Source organism: Scatophagus argus, chromosome 5, assembly GCF_020382885.2.
Source record: "Scatophagus argus isolate fScaArg1 chromosome 5, fScaArg1.pri, whole genome shotgun sequence".
NCBI classification, from domain to species: Eukaryota; Metazoa; Chordata; class Actinopteri; family Scatophagidae; genus Scatophagus; species Scatophagus argus.
Genome location: NC_058497.1, coordinates 11,823,812 through 11,841,420, shown reverse-complemented (window position 1 = coordinate 11,841,420; position 17,609 = coordinate 11,823,812).

Below are 17,609 nucleotides of genomic sequence, written 5' to 3'. Positions count from 1 at the left end.
CACAAACGGAAAAAAGCTTGCTGGTTGCCACTTTTAGCATAGACATAATAAAGACGAGACGCTGCATCGACCGCTACTGCCTATTGGCGCTGAAGAGCCGTGGGGCAGCCATCTTGGACCGGTCACCAGCTCCACTCAGTCTAATCTCTTTTTCTGTTCTTGTGAGCTGCCACGACAAGTAAATTTCCCCACTGCGGGATCAATAAAGTTCATCTTATCTTATCATGGTGTGTGTGTGTGTGCGCGTGTGTGTATGTGTGATACATGACAGAGAAGTATGGGCATGTGTGATATGACCACACTGTGAGTTATTATGCCATAATGTGAGCACCAAAGCCCAATTTATTGAATTAGAACTTTAATTGAACAATATTAAACTTTCAAGATTTCCTGCAAGATTTTCTCTTTTGACAGACACACGCTTCTGAAAAGTGTTCAGATTCAGCAGTTACTGAGACGTAATGAATCATTGAATACCAGATGTGGCAGGTAGAGTGTTGCTCCACCTCCACCCCCAATTGTCCCACTGATTTTATTCTCACCGCCAATTTGCAGCGAAAATCCCAACTGAGTGGAAGTCTCCACTTTTGGAACATGAGCAATATGCAGAAAAGTACGGGATCACTGGGAATTTAGACAGTTTCACGGTCCACAGTGTGTTAAACAATAATGTCTGCAGTCTTGCATGATTTGACATGAATGGTGTTTCAATCGGGACAGCTGGAGCTGCAACAAATGTCAAATAGAAGAAGAAGTGTTTTTAAAGCCTTGAAATCATTTTTCATGTTCCAAGTGCTGCAACTGCTGAATTATTGCTGACAGACCTTCAGTATTTGTTGACATGTAATGTTGACATGAGTCAGAAAAGATATGCATTTGAATTTTTGAGTGCCAAAGCCGTTCAAAATAAAATGACAGAATATTTTTAGCTTTCATTCCGGAGTTTTCTCCTGGACAGCAATGTTTCATCATTGCTCATTAAGCCTTTTTTTACTGGAGTTTTTCTTTAGGTTAAATAATGTAACATGCACCACAGGAGGTACATGTTAGTATCACAGACTAGAGATGGAGAAGAAAATAGTTAAGTAAATCCCTCCTCCCACTGGATGAGTGTTATTAGTATTAATAACAATTAGTATTAATAATAATAATAATAATAATAATAATTAGTATTAGCTATTCACTACGCTGTGGTCTGTTGGGGACCGGGCAGCACGGACCGGGACAGGAAGAGGCTAAATGAGCTGGTCGGGAGGAGGAGGTGGGTGAGAGGAGGATGTGAGCCAAGCTGACATCCATCATGGACAACACCTCTCACAGTGGAGGCTCTGAGCAGCTCCTTCAGCGGCAGACTGCTACACCCTCAGTGCAGGAAGGAGCGCTACCGCAGGTCCTTCATTCCCACTGCGGTTAGACTACGTACATAATTCAATGGTCTAGTCCTCTTTTCCTCCCTTTTGAGGACTTAGAATAGATTAGATTAGAATCAACTTTATTGTCATTGCACATGTACAAGTACAATGCAACGAAACGCAGTTTGGCATCTAACCAGAAGTGCAATAAGCAGTAAGTGCCAGGTATACAGTATTTACAGTATGTACAGGGTATGTACAGGTGTCTATGCGTGCCTCCTCTCTCCCTCCTGAAGTCCACAATGAGCTCCTTTGTCTTGCTGGTGTTAAGGAGCAGGTTGTTGTCTGCGCACCGTGTGGCCAGGTGCTGTACCTCCTCCCTGTAGGCTGTCTCATCGTCGTTGCTGATGAGGCCAATAACTGTGGTGTCATCAGCAAATTTGATGATGGAACTGGATCCATGTGCAGGCCTACAGTCATGGGTGAAGAGGGAATAGAGGAATGGGCTCAGCACACAGCCCTGTGGTACGCCTGTGTTGAGTGTGATGGTGGAGGAACAGATGTTGCCTGACCTAACATGCTGAGGTCTGTTGGTCAAGAAGTCTCTGATCCGGTAGCAGAGGGAGGTGTTGATGCCCAGATCTCCAAGTTTGGTGATTAACTTGGAGGGTCTGACGGTGTTGAATGCTGAGCTGAAGCCCACAAACAGCATCCGTGCATATGTGTTGTTATTGTCCAAGTGTGGGAGGACAGAGTGCAGTGCTGTGGAAATTGCATCCTCTGTACTCCTGTTGCTGCGGTAGGCAAACTGATGTGGGTCCGGTGTGGGTGGGAGGTAGCTCTTCAGGTGTGACAGAACCAGCCGCTCCAAGCACTTCATGACAATGGGTGTGAGTGCAACTGGGCGGTAGTCATTCAGGCATGTTGGGCTGGAGTGTTTTGGGACTGGTACAATGGAGGTGGTTTTGAAGCATGTTGGCACAGCTGCTTGGGGAAGGGACAGGTTGAAGATGTCCGTAAAGACCCCGGCGAGCTGCTCCTCGCATGCTTTTAGCACACGACCAGCGATGCCGTCTGTGTGTGTGTGTGTGTGATGCATGACAGAGAAGTGTGGGCATGTGTGATATGAACACACTGCAGGAAATCTTGACAAAAGATTTTCAAGATTTCCTGCAAGATTTTCTCTTTTGACAGACACACGCTTCTGAAAAGTGTTCAGATTCAGCAGTTACTGAGACGTAATGAATCATTGTTCGTTAAGCCTTTTTTTTTTTTTTTTTTTTTTTTTTTTTGGACATTTTGTTTAGGTTTTGGCTTCCTCCCTCCCGTCCGCCCTACCGCCCTACCGCCCACCCTCCCATCCGCCCTCCCGTCCGCCCGTGCGCACGATCTCGGGTCCTGCCTTCCTCCCTCCCACCCAGCAGACCCGATTATGGAGATTCCTGATCACTGAATGATCTCTGGAACCGAAACTACTGCGCGCAGTAGTCGGGAGACCCGTCCGTCTCGACTAGATACTAGTCTCCTACGAGATGCATTCTGCCTACCAGCGGCATGGTGAGAATCTCAGCCGGCTACCTCAAACTTACGCTCGAGGGGGATCCGCAGATGAGCTGGCAGCTCCGCTATTTATATACTTTCCTGAGACAACGAATGGCGTCACTTCGACAAAAATAAAAGAGTTTTAGTATAAGAACTCTGTTAAACTTGGCTACGTCATAGTAACCATGGTGATGAAATTACCCGTATGCCAGAACGCACCTGGGCAAGAACCGTTTGGACTCACGGTGCATCTTACATTATTTATCGAGCTCGTTTTTCTGCTTATAATGTGTATTTTAAGTCTTGTTTCATCAAATCTTGAATACCAGATGTGGCAGGATCACTGGGAATTTAGACAGTTTCACGGTCCACAGTGTGTTAAACAATAATGTCTGCAGTCTTGCATGATTTGACATGAATGGTGTTTCAATCGGGACAGCTGGAGCTGCAACAAATGTCAAATAGAAGAAGAAGTGTTTTTAAAGCCTTGAAATCATTTTTCATGTTCCAAGTGCTGCAACTGCTGAATTATTGCTGACAGACCTTCAGTATTTGGTGACATGTAATGTTGACATGAGTCAGAAAAGATATGCATTTGAATTTTTGAGTGCCAAAGCCGTTCAAAATAAAATGACAGAATATTTTTAGCTTTCATTCCGGAGTTTTCTCCTGGACAGCAATGTTTCATCATTGCTCATTAAGCCTTTTTTTACTGGAGTTTTTCTTTAGGTTAAATAATGTAACATGCACCACAGGAGGTACATGTTAGTATCACAGACTAGAGATGGAGAAGAAAATAGTTAAGTAAATCCCTCCTCCCACTGGATGAGTGTTATTAGTATTAATAACAATTAGTATTAATAATAATAATAATAATAATAATAATAATTAGTATTAGCTATTCACTACGCTGTGGTCTGTTGGGGACCGGGCAGCACGGACCGGGACAGGAAGAGGCTAAATGAGCTGGTCGGGAGGAGGAGGTGGGTGAGAGGAGGATGTGAGCCAAGCTGACATCCATCATGGACAACACCTCTCACAGTGGAGGCTCTGAGCAGCTCCTTCAGCGGCAGACTGCTACACCCTCAGTGCAGGAAGGAGCGCTACCGCAGGTCCTTCATTCCCACTGCGGTTAGACTACGTACATAATTCAATGGTCTAGTCCTCTTTTCCTCCCTTTTGAGGACTTAGAATAGATTAGATTAGAATCAACTTTATTGTCATTGCACATGTACAAGTACAATGCAACGAAACGCAGTTTGGCATCTAACCAGAAGTGCAATAAGCAGTAAGTGCCAGGTATACAGTATTTACAGTATGTACAGGGTATGTACAGGTGTCTATGCGTGCCTCCTCTCTCCCTCCTGAAGTCCACAATGAGCTCCTTTGTCTTGCTGGTGTTAAGGAGCAGGTTGTTGTCTGCGCACCGTGTGGCCAGGTGCTGTACCTCCTCCCTGTAGGCTGTCTCATCGTCGTTGCTGATGAGGCCAATAACTGTGGTGTCATCAGCAAATTTGATGATGGAACTGGATCCATGTGCAGGCCTACAGTCATGGGTGAAGAGGGAATAGAGGAATGGGCTCAGCACACAGCCCTGTGGTACGCCTGTGTTGAGTGTGATGGTGGAGGAACAGATGTTGCCTGACCTAACATGCTGAGGTCTGTTGGTCAAGAAGTCTCTGATCCGGTAGCAGAGGGAGGTGTTGATGCCCAGATCTCCAAGTTTGGTGATTAACTTGGAGGGTCTGACGGTGTTGAATGCTGAGCTGAAGCCCACAAACAGCATCCGTGCATATGTGTTGTTATTGTCCAAGTGTGGGAGGACAGAGTGCAGTGCTGTGGAAATTGCATCCTCTGTACTCCTGTTGCTGCGGTAGGCAAACTGATGTGGGTCCGGTGTGGGTGGGAGGTAGCTCTTCAGGTGTGACAGAACCAGCCGCTCCAAGCACTTCATGACAATGGGTGTGAGTGCAACTGGGCGGTAGTCATTCAGGCATGTTGGGCTGGAGTGTTTTGGGACTGGTACAATGGAGGTGGTTTTGAAGCATGTTGGCACAGCTGCTTGGGGAAGGGACAGGTTGAAGATGTCCGTAAAGACCCCGGCGAGCTGCTCCTCGCATGCTTTTAGCACACGACCAGCGATGCCGTCTGTGTGTGTGTGTGTGTGATGCATGACAGAGAAGTGTGGGCATGTGTGATATGAACACACTGCAGGAAATCTTGACAAAAGATTTTCAAGATTTCCTGCAAGATTTTCTCTTTTGACAGACACACGCTTCTGAAAAGTGTTCAGATTCAGCAGTTACTGAGACGTAATGAATCATTGTTCGTTAATCCTTTTTTTTTTTTTTTTTTTTTTTTTTTGGACATTTTGTTTAGGTTTTGGCTTCCTCCCTCCCGTCCGCCCTACCGCCCTACCGCCCACCCTCCCATCCGCCCTCCCGTCCGCCCGTGCGCACGATCTCGGGTCCTGCCTTCCTCCCTCCCACCCAGCAGACCCGATTATGGAGATTCCTGATCACTGAATGATCTCTGGAACCGAAACTACTGCGCGCAGTAGTCGGGAGACCCGTCCGTCTCGACTAGATACTAGTCTCCTACGAGATGCATTCTGCCTACCAGCGGCATGGTGAGAATCTCAGCCGGCTACCTCAAACTTACGCTCGAGGGGGATCCGCAGATGAGCTGGCAGCTCCGCTATTTATATACTTTCCTGAGACAACGAATGGCGTCACTTCGACAAAAATAAAAGAGTTTTAGTATAAGAACTCTGTTAAACTTGGCTACGTCATAGTAACCATGGTGATGAAATTACCCGTATGCCAGAACGCACCTGGGCAAGAACCGTTTGGACTCACGGTGCATCTTACATTATTTATCGAGCTCGTTTTTCTGCTTATAATGTGTATTTTAAGTCTTGTTTCATCAAATCTTGAATACCAGATGTGGCAGGATCACTGGGAATTTAGACAGTTTCACGGTCCACAGTGTGTTAAACAATAATGTCTGCAGTCTTGCATGATTTGACATGAATGGTGTTTCAATCGGGACAGCTGGAGCTGCAACAAATGTCAAATAGAAGAAGAAGTGTTTTTAAAGCCTTGAAATCATTTTTCATGTTCCAAGTGCTGCAACTGCTGAATTATTGCTGACAGACCTTCAGTATTTGGTGACATGTAATGTTGACATGAGTCAGAAAAGATATGCATTTGAATTTTTGAGTGCCAAAGCCGTTCAAAATAAAATGACAGAATATTTTTAGCTTTCATTCCGGAGTTTTCTCCTGGACAGCAATGTTTCATCATTGCTCATTAAGCCTTTTTTTACTGGAGTTTTTCTTTAGGTTAAATAATGTAACATGCACCACAGGAGGTACATGTTAGTATCACAGACTAGAGATGGAGAAGAAAATAGTTAAGTAAATCCCTCCTCCCACTGGATGAGTGTTATTAGTATTAATAACAATTAGTATTAATAATAATAATAATAATAATAATAATTAGTATTAGCTATTCACTACGCTGTGGTCTGTTGGGGACCGGGCAGCACGGACCGGGACAGGAAGAGGCTAAATGAGCTGGTCGGGAGGAGGAGGTGGGTGAGAGGAGGATGTGAGCCAAGCTGACATCCATCATGGACAACACCTCTCACAGTGGAGGCTCTGAGCAGCTCCTTCAGCGGCAGACTGCTACACCCTCAGTGCAGGAAGGAGCGCTACCGCAGGTCCTTCATTCCCACTGCGGTTAGACTACGTACATAATTCAATGGTCTAGTCCTCTTTTCCTCCCTTTTGAGGACTTAGAATAGATTAGATTAGAATCAACTTTATTGTCATTGCACATGTACAAGTACAATGCAACGAAACGCAGTTTGGCATCTAACCAGAAGTGCAATAAGCAGTAAGTGCCAGGTATACAGTATTTACAGTATGTACAGGGTATGTACAGGTGTCTATGCGTGCCTCCTCTCTCCCTCCTGAAGTCCACAATGAGCTCCTTTGTCTTGCTGGTGTTAAGGAGCAGGTTGTTGTCTGCGCACCGTGTGGCCAGGTGCTGTACCTCCTCCCTGTAGGCTGTCTCATCGTCGTTGCTGATGAGGCCAATAACTGTGGTGTCATCAGCAAATTTGATGATGGAACTGGATCCATGTGCAGGCCTACAGTCATGGGTGAAGAGGGAATAGAGGAATGGGCTCAGCACACAGCCCTGTGGTACGCCTGTGTTGAGTGTGATGGTGGAGGAACAGATGTTGCCTGACCTAACATGCTGAGGTCTGTTGGTCAAGAAGTCTCTGATCCGGTAGCAGAGGGAGGTGTTGATGCCCAGATCTCCAAGTTTGGTGATTAACTTGGAGGGTCTGACGGTGTTGAATGCTGAGCTGAAGCCCACAAACAGCATCCGTGCATATGTGTTGTTATTGTCCAAGTGTGGGAGGACAGAGTGCAGTGCTGTGGAAATTGCATCCTCTGTACTCCTGTTGCTGCGGTAGGCAAACTGATGTGGGTCCGGTGTGGGTGGGAGGTAGCTCTTCAGGTGTGACAGAACCAGCCGCTCCAAGCACTTCATGACAATGGGTGTGAGTGCAACTGGGCGGTAGTCATTCAGGCATGTTGGGCTGGAGTGTTTTGGGACTGGTACAATGGAGGTGGTTTTGAAGCATGTTGGCACAGCTGCTTGGGGAAGGGACAGGTTGAAGATGTCCGTAAAGACCCCGGCGAGCTGCTCCTCGCATGCTTTTAGCACACGACCAGCGATGCCGTCTGTGTGTGTGTGTGTGTGATGCATGACAGAGAAGTGTGGGCATGTGTGATATGAACACACTGCAGGAAATCTTGACAAAAGATTTTCAAGATTTCCTGCAAGATTTTCTCTTTTGACAGACACACGCTTCTGAAAAGTGTTCAGATTCAGCAGTTACTGAGACGTAATGAATCATTGTTCGTTAAGCCTTTTTTTTTTTTTTTTTTTTTTTTTTGGACATTTTGTTTAGGTTTTGGCTTCCTCCCTCCCGTCCGCCCTACCGCCCTACCGCCCACCCTCCCATCCGCCCTCCCGTCCGCCCGTGCGCACGATCTCGGGTCCTGCCTTCCTCCCTCCCACCCAGCAGACCCGATTATGGAGATTCCTGATCACTGAATGATCTCTGGAACCGAAACTACTGCGCGCAGTAGTCGGGAGACCCGTCCGTCTCGACTAGATACTAGTCTCCTACGAGATGCATTCTGCCTACCAGCGGCATGGTGAGAATCTCAGCCGGCTACCTCAAACTTACGCTCGAGGGGGATCCGCAGATGAGCTGGCAGCTCCGCTATTTATATACTTTCCTGAGACAACGAATGGCGTCACTTCGACAAAAATAAAAGAGTTTTAGTATAAGAACTCTGTTAAACTTGGCTACGTCATAGTAACCATGGTGATGAAATTACCCGTATGCCAGAACGCACCTGGGCAAGAACCGTTTGGACTCACGGTGCATCTTACATTATTTATCGAGCTCGTTTTTCTGCTTATAATGTGTGTGTACAAAAACAACAAAATGTCCAAAAAAAAAAAACAAACAAAACAAAAGGCTTAATGAACAATGATTCATTCGATTGAAACACCATTCATGTCAAATCATGCAAGACTGCAGACATTATTGTTTAACACACTGTGGACCGTGAAACTGTCTAAATTCCCAGTGATCCTGCCACATCTGGTATTCAAGATTTGATGAAACAAGACTTAAAATACACATTATAAGCAGAAAAACGAGCTCGATAAATAATGTAAGATGCACCGTGAGTCCAAACGGTTCTTGCCCAGGTGCGTTCTGGCATACGGGTAATTTCATCACCATGGTTACTATGACGTAGCCAAGTTTAACAGAGTTCTTATACTAAAACTCTTTTATTTTTGTCGAAGTGACGCCATTCGTTGTCTCAGGAAAGTATATAAATAGCGGAGCTGCCAGCTCATCTGCGGATCCCCCTCGAGCGTAAGTTTGAGGTAGCCGGCTGAGATTCTCACCATGCCGCTGGTAGGCAGAATGCATCTCGTAGGAGACTAGTATCTAGTCGAGACGGACGGGTCTCCCGACTACTGCGCGCAGTAGTTTCGGTTCCAGAGATCATTCAGTGATCAGGAATCTCCATAATCGGGTCTGCTGGGTGGGAGGGAGGAAGGCAGGACCCGAGATCGTGCGCACGGGCGGACGGGAGGGCGGATGGGAGGGTGGGCGGTAGGGCGGTAGGGCGGACGGGAGGGAGGAAGCCAAAACCTAAACAAAATGTCCAAAAAAAAAAAAAAAAAAAAAAAAAAAGGCTTAACGAACAATGATTCATTACGTCTCAGTAACTGCTGAATCTGAACACTTTTCAGAAGCGTGTGTCTGTCAAAAGAGAAAATCTTGCAGGAAATCTTGAAAATCTTTTGTCAAGATTTCCTGCAGTGTGTTCATATCACACATGCCCACACTTCTCTGTCATGCATCACACACACACACACACAGACGGCATCGCTGGTCGTGTGCTAAAAGCATGCGAGGAGCAGCTCGCCGGGGTCTTTACGGACATCTTCAACCTGTCCCTTCCCCAAGCAGCTGTGCCAACATGCTTCAAAACCACCTCCATTGTACCAGTCCCAAAACACTCCAGCCCAACATGCCTGAATGACTACCGCCCAGTTGCACTCACACCCATTGTCATGAAGTGCTTGGAGCGGCTGGTTCTGTCACACCTGAAGAGCTACCTCCCACCCACACCGGACCCACATCAGTTTGCCTACCGCAGCAACAGGAGTACAGAGGATGCAATTTCCACAGCACTGCACTCTGTCCTCCCACACTTGGACAATAACAACACATATGCACGGATGCTGTTTGTGGGCTTCAGCTCAGCATTCAACACCGTCAGACCCTCCAAGTTAATCACCAAACTTGGAGATCTGGGCATCAACACCTCCCTCTGCTACCGGATCAGAGACTTCTTGACCAACAGACCTCAGCATGTTAGGTCAGGCAACATCTGTTCCTCCACCATCACACTCAACACAGGCGTACCACAGGGCTGTGTGCTGAGCCCATTCCTCTATTCCCTCTTCACCCATGACTGTAGGCCTGCACATGGATCCAGTTCCATCATCAAATTTGCTGATGACACCACAGTTATTGGCCTCATCAGCAACGACGATGAGACAGCCTACAGGGAGGAGGTACAGCACCTGGCCACACGGTGCGCAGACAACAACCTGCTCCTTAACACCAGCAAGACAAAGGAGCTCATTGTGGACTTCAGGAGGGAGAGAGGAGGCACGCATAGACACCTGTACATACCCTGTACATACTGTAAATACTGTATACCTGGCACTTACTGCTTATTGCACTTCTGGTTAGATGCCAAACTGCGTTTCGTTGCATTGTACTTGTACATGTGCAATGACAATAAAGTTGATTCTAATCTAATCTATTCTAAGTCCTCAAAAGGGAGGAAAAGAGGACTAGACCATTGAATTATGTACGTAGTCTAACCGCAGTGGGAATGAAGGACCTGCGGTAGCGCTCCTTCCTGCACTGAGGGTGTAGCAGTCTGCCGCTGAAGGAGCTGCTCAGAGCCTCCACTGTGAGAGGTGTTGTCCATGATGGATGTCAGCTTGGCTCACATCCTCCTCTCACCCACCTCCTCCTCCCGACCAGCTCATTTAGCCTCTTCCTGTCCCGGTCCGTGCTGCCCGGTCCCCAACAGACCACAGCGTAGTGAATAGCTAATACTAATTATTATTATTATTATTATTAATACTAATTGTTATTAATACTAATAACACTCATCCAGTGGGAGGAGGGATTTACTTAACTATTTTCTTCTCCATCTCTAGTCTGTGATACTAACATGTACCTCCTGTGGTGCATGTTACATTATTTAACCTAAAGAAAAACTCCAGTAAAAAAAGGCTTAATGAGCAATGATGAAACATTGCTGTCCAGGAGAAAACTCCGGAATGAAAGCTAAAAATATTCTGTCATTTTATTTTGAACGGCTTTGGCACTCAAAAATTCAAATGCATATCTTTTCTGACTCATGTCAACATTACATGTCACCAAATACTGAAGGTCTGTCAGCAATAATTCAGCAGTTGCAGCACTTGGAACATGAAAAATGATTTCAAGGCTTTAAAAACACTTCTTCTTCTATTTGACATTTGTTGCAGCTCCAGCTGTCCCGATTGAAACACCATTCATGTCAAATCATGCAAGACTGCAGACATTATTGTTTAACACACTGTGGACCGTGAAACTGTCTAAATTCCCAGTGATCCTGCCACATCTGGTATTCAAGATTTGATGAAACAAGACTTAAAATACACATTATAAGCAGAAAAACGAGCTCGATAAATAATGTAAGATGCACCGTGAGTCCAAACGGTTCTTGCCCAGGTGCGTTCTGGCATACGGGTAATTTCATCACCATGGTTACTATGACGTAGCCAAGTTTAACAGAGTTCTTATACTAAAACTCTTTTATTTTTGTCGAAGTGACGCCATTCGTTGTCTCAGGAAAGTATATAAATAGCGGAGCTGCCAGCTCATCTGCGGATCCCCCTCGAGCGTAAGTTTGAGGTAGCCGTCTGAGATTCTCACCATGCCGCTGGTAGGCAGAATGCATCTCGTAGGAGACTAGTATCTAGTCGAGACGGACGGGTCTCCCGACTACTGCGCGCAGTAGTTTCGGTTCCAGAGATCATTCAGTGATCAGGAATCTCCATAATCGGGTCTGCTGGGTGGGAGGGAGGAAGGCAGGACCCGAGATCGTGCGCACGGGCGGACGGGAGGGCGGATGGGAGGGTGGGCGGTAGGGCGGTAGGGCGGACGGGAGGGAGGAAGCCAAAACCTAAACAAAATGTCCAAAAAAAAAAAAAAAAAAAAAAAAAAAGGCTTAACGAACAATGATTCATTACGTCTCAGTAACTGCTGAATCTGAACACTTTTCAGAAGCGTGTGTCTGTCAAAAGAGAAAATCTTGCAGGAAATCTTGAAAATCTTTTGTCAAGATTTCCTGCAGTGTGTTCATATCACACATGCCCACACTTCTCTGTCATGCATCACACACACACACACACAGACGGCATCGCTGGTCGTGTGCTAAAAGCATGCGAGGAGCAGCTCGCCGGGGTCTTTACGGACATCTTCAACCTGTCCCTTCCCCAAGCAGCTGTGCCAACATGCTTCAAAACCACCTCCATTGTACCAGTCCCAAAACACTCCAGCCCAACATGCCTGAATGACTACCGCCCAGTTGCACTCACACCCATTGTCATGAAGTGCTTGGAGCGGCTGGTTCTGTCACACCTGAAGAGCTACCTCCCACCCACACCGGACCCACATCAGTTTGCCTACCGCAGCAACAGGAGTACAGAGGATGCAATTTCCACAGCACTGCACTCTGTCCTCCCACACTTGGACAATAACAACACATATGCACGGATGCTGTTTGTGGGCTTCAGCTCAGCATTCAACACCGTCAGACCCTCCAAGTTAATCACCAAACTTGGAGATCTGGGCATCAACACCTCCCTCTGCTACCGGATCAGAGACTTCTTGACCAACAGACCTCAGCATGTTAGGTCAGGCAACATCTGTTCCTCCACCATCACACTCAACACAGGCGTACCACAGGGCTGTGTGCTGAGCCCATTCCTCTATTCCCTCTTCACCCATGACTGTAGGCCTGCACATGGATCCAGTTCCATCATCAAATTTGCTGATGACACCACAGTTATTGGCCTCATCAGCAACGACGATGAGACAGCCTACAGGGAGGAGGTACAGCACCTGGCCACACGGTGCGCAGACAACAACCTGCTCCTTAACACCAGCAAGACAAAGGAGCTCATTGTGGACTTCAGGAGGGAGAGAGGAGGCACGCATAGACACCTGTACATACCCTGTACATACTGTAAATACTGTATACCTGGCACTTACTGCTTATTGCACTTCTGGTTAGATGCCAAACTGCGTTTCGTTGCATTGTACTTGTACATGTGCAATGACAATAAAGTTGATTCTAATCTAATCTATTCTAAGTCCTCAAAAGGGAGGAAAAGAGGACTAGACCATTGAATTATGTACGTAGTCTAACCGCAGTGGGAATGAAGGACCTGCGGTAGCGCTCCTTCCTGCACTGAGGGTGTAGCAGTCTGCCGCTGAAGGAGCTGCTCAGAGCCTCCACTGTGAGAGGTGTTGTCCATGATGGATGTCAGCTTGGCTCACATCCTCCTCTCACCCACCTCCTCCTCCCGACCAGCTCATTTAGCCTCTTCCTGTCCCGGTCCGTGCTGCCCGGTCCCCAACAGACCACAGCGTAGTGAATAGCTAATACTAATTATTATTATTATTATTATTAATACTAATTGTTATTAATACTAATAACACTCATCCAGTGGGAGGAGGGATTTACTTAACTATTTTCTTCTCCATCTCTAGTCTGTGATACTAACATGTACCTCCTGTGGTGCATGTTACATTATTTAACCTAAAGAAAAACTCCAGTAAAAAAAGGCTTAATGAGCAATGATGAAACATTGCTGTCCAGGAGAAAACTCCGGAATGAAAGCTAAAAATATTCTGTCATTTTATTTTGAACGGCTTTGGCACTCAAAAATTCAAATGCATATCTTTTCTGACTCATGTCAACATTACATGTCACCAAATACTGAAGGTCTGTCAGCAATAATTCAGCAGTTGCAGCACTTGGAACATGAAAAATGATTTCAAGGCTTTAAAAACACTTCTTCTATTTGACATTTGTTGCAGCTCCAGCTGTCCCGATTGAAACACCATTCATGTCAAATCATGCAAGACTGCAGACATTATTGTTTAACACACTGTGGACCGTGAAACTGTCTAAATTCCCAGTGATCCTGCCACATCTGGTATTCAAGATTTGATGAAACAAGACTTAAAATACACATTATAAGCAGAAAAACGAGCTCGATAAATAATGTAAGATGCACCGTGAGTCCAAACGGTTCTTGCCCAGGTGCGTTCTGGCATACGGGTAATTTCATCACCATGGTTACTATGACGTAGCCAAGTTTAACAGAGTTCTTATACTAAAACTCTTTTATTTTTGTCGAAGTGACGCCATTCGTTGTCTCAGGAAAGTATATAAATAGCGGAGCTGCCAGCTCATCTGCGGATCCCCCTCGAGCGTAAGTTTGAGGTAGCCGGCTGAGATTCTCACCATGCCGCTGGTAGGCAGAATGCATCTCGTAGGAGACTAGTATCTAGTCGAGACGGACGGGTCTCCCGACTACTGCGCGCAGTAGTTTCGGTTCCAGAGATCATTCAGTGATCAGGAATCTCCATAATCGGGTCTGCTGGGTGGGAGGGAGGAAGGCAGGACCCGAGATCGTGCGCACGGGCGGACGGGAGGGCGGATGGGAGGGTGGGCGGTAGGGCGGTAGGGCGGACGGGAGGGAGGAAGCCAAAACCTAAACAAAATGTCCAAAAAAAAAAAAAAAAAAAAAAAAAAAAGGCTTAACGAACAATGATTCATTACGTCTCAGTAACTGCTGAATCTGAACACTTTTCAGAAGCGTGTGTCTGTCAAAAGAGAAAATCTTGCAGGAAATCTTGAAAATCTTTTGTCAAGATTTCCTGCAGTGTGTTCATATCACACATGCCCACACTTCTCTGTCATGCATCACACACACACACACACAGACGGCATCGCTGGTCGTGTGCTAAAAGCATGCGAGGAGCAGCTCGCCGGGGTCTTTATGGACATCTTCAACCTGTCCCTTCCCCAAGCAGCTGTGCCAACATGCTTCAAAACCACCTCCATTGTACCAGTCCCAAAACACTCCAGCCCAACATGCCTGAATGACTACCGCCCAGTTGCACTCACACCCATTGTCATGAAGTGCTTGGAGCGGCTGGTTCTGTCACACCTGAAGAGCTACCTCCCACCCACACCGGACCCACATCAGTTTGCCTACCGCAGCAACAGGAGTACAGAGGATGCAATTTCCACAGCACTGCACTCTGTCCTCCCACACTTGGACAATAACAACACATATGCACGGATGCTGTTTGTGGGCTTCAGCTCAGCATTCAACACCGTCAGACCCTCCAAGTTAATCACCAAACTTGGAGATCTGGGCATCAACACCTCCCTCTGCTACCGGATCAGAGACTTCTTGACCAACAGACCTCAGCATGTTAGGTCAGGCAACATCTGTTCCTCCACCATCACACTCAACACAGGCGTACCACAGGGCTGTGTGCTGAGCCCATTCCTCTATTCCCTCTTCACCCATGACTGTAGGCCTGCACATGGATCCAGTTCCATCATCAAATTTGCTGATGACACCACAGTTATTGGCCTCATCAGCAACGACGATGAGACAGCCTACAGGGAGGAGGTACAGCACCTGGCCACACGGTGCGCAGACAACAACCTGCTCCTTAACACCAGCAAGACAAAGGAGCTCATTGTGGACTTCAGGAGGGAGAGAGGAGGCACGCATAGACACCTGTACATACCCTGTACATACTGTAAATACTGTATACCTGGCACTTACTGCTTATTGCACTTCTGGTTAGATGCCAAACTGCGTTTCGTTGCATTGTACTTGTACATGTGCAATGACAATAAAGTTGATTCTAATCTAATCTATTCTAAGTCCTCAAAAGGGAGGAAAAGAGGACTAGACCATTGAATTATGTACGTAGTCTAACCGCAGTGGGAATGAAGGACCTGCGGTAGCGCTCCTTCCTGCACTGAGGGTGTAGCAGTCTGCCGCTGAAGGAGCTGCTCAGAGCCTCCACTGTGAGAGGTGTTGTCCATGATGGATGTCAGCTTGGCTCACATCCTCCTCTCACCCACCTCCTCCTCCCGACCAGCTCATTTAGCCTCTTCCTGTCCCGGTCCGTGCTGCCCGGTCCCCAACAGACCACAGCGTAGTGAATAGCTAATACTAATTATTATTATTATTATTATTATTATTAATACTAATTGTTATTAATACTAATAACACTCATCCAGTGGGAGGAGGGATTTACTTAACTATTTTCTTCTCCATCTCTAGTCTGTGATACTAACATGTACCTCCTGTGGTGCATGTTACATTATTTAACCTAAAGAAAAACTCCAGTAAAAAAAGGCTTAATGAGCAATGATGAAACATTGCTGTCCAGGAGAAAACTCCGGAATGAAAGCTAAAAATATTCTGTCATTTTATTTTGAACGGCTTTGGCACTCAAAAATTCAAATGCATATCTTTTCTGACTCATGTCAACATTACATGTCACCAAATACTGAAGGTCTGTCAGCAATAATTCAGCAGTTGCAGCACTTGGAACATGAAAAATGATTTCAAGGCTTTAAAAACACTTCTTCTTCTATTTGACATTTGTTGCAGCTCCAGCTGTCCCGATTGAAACACCATTCATGTCAAATCATGCAAGACTGCAGACATTATTGTTTAACACACTGTGGACCGTGAAACTGTCTAAATTCCCAGTGATCCTGCCACATCTGGTATTCAAGATTTGATGAAACAAGACTTAAAATACACATTATAAGCAGAAAAACGAGCTCGATAAATAATGTAAGATGCACCGTGAGTCCAAACGGTTCTTGCCCAGGTGCGTTCTGGCATACGGGTAATTTCATCACCATGGTTACTATGACGTAGCCAAGTTTAACAGAGTTCTTATACTAAAACTCTTTTATTTTTGTCGAAGTGACGCCATTCGTTGTCTCAGGAAAGTATATAAATAGCGGAGCTGCCAGCTCATCTGCGGATCCCCCTCGAGCGTAAGTTTGAGGTAGCCGGCTGAGATTCTCACCATGCCGCTGGTAGGCAGAATGCATCTCGTAGGAGACTAGTATCTAGTCGAGACGGACGGGTCTCCCGACTACTGCGCGCAGTAGTTTCGGTTCCAGAGATCATTCAGTGATCAGGAATCTCCATAATCGGGTCTGCTGGGTGGGAGGGAGGAAGGCAGGACCCGAGATCGTGCGCACGGGCGGACGGGAGGGCGGATGGGAGGGTGGGCGGTAGGGCGGTAGGGCGGACGGGAGGGAGGAAGCCAAAACCTAAACAAAATGTCCAAAAAAAAAAAAAAAAAAAAAAAAAAGGCTTAACGAACAATGATTCATTACGTCTCAGTAACTGCTGAATCTGAACACTTTTCAGAAGCGTGTGTCTGTCAAAAGAGAAAATCTTGCAGGAAATCTTGAAAATCTTTTGTCAAGATTTCCTGCAGTGTGTTCATATCACACATGCCCACACTTCTCTGTCATGCATCACACACACACACACACAGACGGCATCGCTGGTCGTGTGCTAAAAGCATGCGAGGAGCAGCTCGCCGGGGTCTTTACGGACATCTTCAACCTGTCCCTTCCCCAAGCAGCTGTGCCAACATGCTTCAAAACCACCTCCATTGTACCAGTCCCAAAACACTCCAGCCCAACATGCCTGAATGACTACCGCCCAGTTGCACTCACACCCATTGTCATGAAGTGCTTGGAGCGGCTGGTTCTGTCACACCTGAAGAGCTACCTCCCACCCACACCGGACCCACATCAGTTTGCCTACCGCAGCAACAGGAGTACAGAGGATGCAATTTCCACAGCACTGCACTCTGTCCTCCCACACTTGGACAATAACAACACATATGCACGGATGCTGTTTGTGGGCTTCAGCTCAGCATTCAACACCGTCAGACCCT